Genomic DNA, 5,525 nt, shown 5'->3' on the forward strand with positions numbered 1-5,525 from the left:
TTCGGTTTTGGAACAACCGATGGATTAGTCTCTTATCCGGATATCCGTGGGCGAGGCCCCGAATGTGGGACCCTTGTCCCGCGTGAGGAGTGCTACTTCCGCTGCTAGTATCCCGAATTTGTTACTCAGTGGGAACATGGATCTTACAGTTGGTATCAGAGCATTTGGTTAATAAAGATCAACTGAGAAGACAAATATGTCAAAAATTTATCAAGAAACACAAAAAAGGTTATAATTGTGTGATATAATTCATACAATTTGATATTCGAACTGGAATTCGTAATTTGGTAATTGGGTCTTCAGATGGAAGTACCGCAATTATATAGAATCCCTGACTTGCTTGAGGCCTAGACATGATAGTATTTACCTTCTAATTCCAAGGGCCGTGACTACGCGTATATACCGAGAGTATACTGCAGCTCTTTACTGACAGTATATACGAGTAAATCTAAGACTTGAAATTATAAGCGTTAATGCTATCTAGATGATGATTTTGAATGTGATTGATATGATTTTTAACTCTGTTTGAGAATGGATGAATTGATTTGGATTCTGATTGAAAATTCTGATTGAAAAATGATGATTTTTAAAAAATTAGTTGAAATATAATGAAACCACAATGAGGGAGAATGGGACGAGTCCCTGTGATGATACTCATAACTAGAATGATGATAATGAATTCAGCAAATCACTATGAGATTAGTGGGTTGTGCTGTCAGATTGCTACTGTTAATACTTGACCGATAGATCAAGTTAAGGGATGTCAAATTGAGAACTTGCTTGACTGGAATTTCCGTGGAGGAATGTTCCGAAGGAAACTTTTCGGTCTAATGGACCATTATCATGTTAAAGCTATGAATGATATGATCTGAATGAATTGTTATTTAATGATGAGTTCTATATAAGGGATATTTATCCCAGTGTTCTGTTGGGTTGACCAGAATATAAGCAATCCCAGAATAAAAATTGGATCTTAAGAAAAAGAGATATCCTCTACCTTGCGAGATGAGGACATCTCGCACTTTTTTAAGTGGGGTAGAATGTAAAATTTCTCCCCAGTTATTGAAGTATTCAAAAATAAGAATCTCCCTTCTGATCTTATAACTATTCTCTCTCTAATATATAAATTTTGACAGAATCATGAGACGAGGAAACCGTAGCCGTCAGCAGCTAGACCCTGTCTCTGAAGATAACGAACTTGACCCTGATGTTCGCAAGGCTCTTCATAGGACTCAGCCAGGACCCTTCAAAGGAGAAGGGGAGAACCTGGGTGAGGCTGTGGAGAAATGGGTGGAAGCCATGGAAGAGTATTTTGACGTCACAGGTTATAATGAGTTAAGCAAAATGGCTCTTGGCCGGTTGAAAATAGTGGAAACAGCCAGGGTAGCATGGAGGAACCACTGCGACACCAACCGTCTGAACAGAAATACTCAATCTTGGAACGACTTAAAAACCTATTTGAGAAAGAGATTTTGTCCCCCTGGATTTTTGGAAACCAAAATGAACGATTTTTTAGAGCTAAAACAGGAGAACAAAACCATTGAAGAATATCACCAGGCCTTTGCTCTTCTACTCAAATACTCACCACCTCTAGATGAAGATCAGCTCATGGCCAGGTTCATTCGGGGAATGAACGAACCCTTAGACACACTGATCAAAAATGCCAAACCAGTGTCCATGGCTGAAGCAATAAAAATGGCAAAGGATTTTGCCAAAGCCTTTGTAGTAAAGGTCCCGCCAAAGCCTGCACCCTCTAAATTTAAAAGATTCCAAGCCCAGGAAGGTACTTCAAACTTTCCACCCCCAAAGAGGCAGCAAGGACCGGTTCAGAATCAAGATACAGAAAGATTCCAAAGTGAAGGAAGACCCTTCCCCCAGAATACTTTCTCAAGAGGACCACCTATTTTAAGGATTCAGAACGATGAACTCAGAAGTGAGAACCGGTCTTTTGGATGCCAAGGTTTTGGTCATCAGTTAAAAGACTACCCAACTCCTGCCATGTCAAGGGGATAGGGAAGTCTAGGACCCCGAATTCAGAGACCAATCCCTTCATACCAATCTAATCAGGGTCTGTCTCGCCCAAGCCAGGGGAACCCCAGAAGAACTCCAACTAAACCATCTGCCTCTATCCAGAGTAACCTCAGAACTCCTTTCCATAACAGGGACAACCAAAGAGAAAGAATTACACCTCAGACTGCAGCAGCAAGAGCAGTCACAATTTCAGAAGAAGTAGAAGAGGAAAAAAGAGCAGATCTGTACTGCAATTGAAAACCAAGGGCTTAACTGACAGTTCTCAAGTCATCCATACTCCAGCAGAATACCAGGGAAAAATCGGCCGTCCACTTCCAAGGCGTAACGTTGAAAGTGATTGAAGAAGAAGAAGAAGATGAAAGAGATCATACTCCACCTGCGAGATGAGGACATCTCGCGTTTTTTTAAGTGGGGTAGAATGTAAGATTCCTCCCCCACCCCCTTTTTGATGTCTAGTATCTTCGCCTGTAATCAATCCCTCTTCCGAAATATAAAGACCTTGTTTCTAACTGTTTTAGCCTAGAGAGAGAAAATTATTCTAGAGAGAGAATATTCAGATTATGAATATTTTTGGATAGAAAAATAACTCATCTTATTAAAATAAGTTCCCCTGAAATAGAAATTCAAAAAGAATTTTTCAATGTGCAATTGGAATTAATTGGAAATAGGTATAAAGAACCTTAGTCTAAGGGTCTAGATTTTCAGAAATTTTTGGATTATGGTCCAATTAAGGTTCCTATGGGCCAACAGCATCAATGCATGTGTAGGGAGGAGATAAATCCAATTTGAAAAAGAAGATACCCAAAAATGAGTAAATGCTCACATAAGATGAAGAGTTGAAAATGTACAAGGTTTATTAGTAAAAAACTATGAGCAATAAAATTTCGACACATATGTAAGGAAGGAGAGTTCTTTAAAGAAAATGCATATTTCACATAAGATGAAGAGTTGAAAATGTAGAAGGTTTATTAGTAAAAAACTATGAACAATAAAATTTTGACACATATGTAAGGAAGGAGAGTTCTTTAAAGAAGGTGCATATTTCACATAAGATGAAGAGTTGAAAATGTACAAGGTTTATTAGTAAAAAAAACTATGAGCAATAAAATTTTGACACATATGTAAGGAAGGGGAGTTCTTTAAAGAAGGTGCATATTTCACATAAGATGAAGAGTTGAAAATGTACAAGGTTTATTAGTAAAAAAAACTATGAGCAATAGAATTTTGACACATATGTAAGGAAGGGGAGTTCTTTAAAGGAGGTGCATATTTCACATGCTTGAATGAGTTTTAAACTAAAAAATAATGTGATATTTTTATCTCTCATATCTCTTGAACCAAACCAAATCAAAATGGAACCAAATCAAATCAAAAAGTAACCAAACTAGGTCCAAATCTAGTCCAAATTCAACCAAACTGACTTGGAAAATTCTAGAATCAGTTTGTTTGGTTAGGAGCTCAATTTTTCCTATAAATAGAAGCCTTTCCTTGTTGAAAAAAATATAGTGTCTTATGCTTTGTTACTCTACTTCACCTAAGCTAAGAACTGTGAATTCTTTAATAATTCACTAATTTTTTTTGACACTCTCTCTTTCTTCAATCCCCATTGGTGGCTCCATCAACATACTAAACCAATTGATTGGTTGGGGGCCTCTACCGTGAATAAAGAATCAAGTAAATTGTAAGGTAAGTATAGTGAATTTTGATCTTTTCTATAATTTCTCAATGATTCTCTCTTCTCAACCCCTCTCAAGCTTGAGAAGCTTAATTGGTATGGTTTTGAAATGAAGTTAATTAATTAATGATAGTAAAGAATTATATAAAATTCTATTTATATTTAATTCTAATGGTTTTTCTCTCTCTCACTTAAGAAATGGTCTTACTCATGACCTTTTCAATCCAAATGAAGCTTTTCATAAGGCTTTTCCTTAATCCAAGAGTAAGCTATGCTTGAGACCAAATTAATGGCTTTTTTCTATGCTTTTAGTTTATGTATATGGATGATTCAATCCATTATGGATTGATGATCCAATTAGAGACCATTCTAATTATTTCCTTAATGATAAACCTTATCCCTTAGAAAAAATTGAGACTTATCAGTCATAGTAGCGGAGCTATGGTAAAATTTTTATAGAAATTACGCATAAAATAATTTCATTCAAAGCATAAAAAGAGGACTTCCTACCATATTCTAGGAACTATCATCCTAGATTAATTAAAAGAATTTCATTATGCATGGAGATGTGGATGTATGCATGTAGATGTAGATGTATAGATGTAGATGTGGATGTGGAGATGGATGGATGCATGTAGATGTAGATGTATAGATGTAGATGGGAATGGCGATATGGATGGATGCATGTAGATGTAGATGTATAGATGTAGATGGGAATGGAGATATGGATGGATGCATGTAGATGTAGATGTATAGATATAGATGGGAATGGAGATATGGATGTATGCATGTAGATGTAGATGTATAGATGTAGATGGGAATGGAGATATGGATGTATGCATGTAGATGTAGATGTATAGATGTAGATGTGGATGTGGAGGTGGATGGATGCATGTAGATGTAGATGTATAGATGTAGATGTGAATGGAGATGCACATGGATGTATGCATGTAGATGTAGGTGTATAGATGTAGATATGGATGTAGAGGTGGATGTATGCATGTAGATGTAGATGTATAGATGTGGATGTGAATGCGGAGGTGGATGTATGCATATAGATATAGATGTATGGAGGTGAATGTCAATGTGGATGTGGATGTATGCATAGAGATGTAGATGTATGCATGTAGATGTGAATGTACGCATATAGATGTGGATGTATGGATGTGAATATACGATATGTGATGTGAGGGAATCTGAAGTGATGAGATGGAAATGATGTGATTGGATGAGTATACATATAAATGGAATATGAAATAAGTAATGTAGATTGATGAGGGATAATGTGGAAAAATGAAAGTTAAAATAGAAATTGTATTGTAAACTGTTTGTAAATGATTGTTTTATGTCAAGAATGCTGGGGGGAGCATTTTGACCATCTTGTGATTAAGGTCGTGATGGTAAAGTTGCAACTGCTGACGGGGAGTCAATGAAGGACGTCTCGCGTAGCAAGGTCGACCGAGGTCTTGACCAGCCCTCGGTGCGATTAAAATGGTGAGCTTCCGGTACCGTGGATGAGGGGCCAAGGAAGCGGCCTATGAGTGAAGCGCTAGGTCACCTGCGAAGGATCCTAGAGGGTGCTGACCATACGGTGCTCGGGCTCTGGGTCGCCTGGGATACCCACGCATGCGTCGAGGCAGATATTGGAACAAGGAGTAAGAGTTGTTTTCTGAAATCGGGCATGGATCTGGTTGATTGACCTTGCTGGTCTTCAATGGATGAGTCCATGGCTCTTTATATGGATCTGTTGGTTGATCTTGCTGATCTTCAACGAGAGTCCATCTTGATAAGTGATTATATTGCCGAGTATTAAGGGCTA

This window comes from Cibotium barometz, chromosome 51, assembly GCF_041138505.1.
Source record: "Cibotium barometz isolate CiBa-2024 chromosome 51, ASM4113850v1, whole genome shotgun sequence".
Lineage (NCBI taxonomy): Eukaryota > Viridiplantae > Streptophyta > Polypodiopsida > Cyatheales > Cibotiaceae > Cibotium > Cibotium barometz.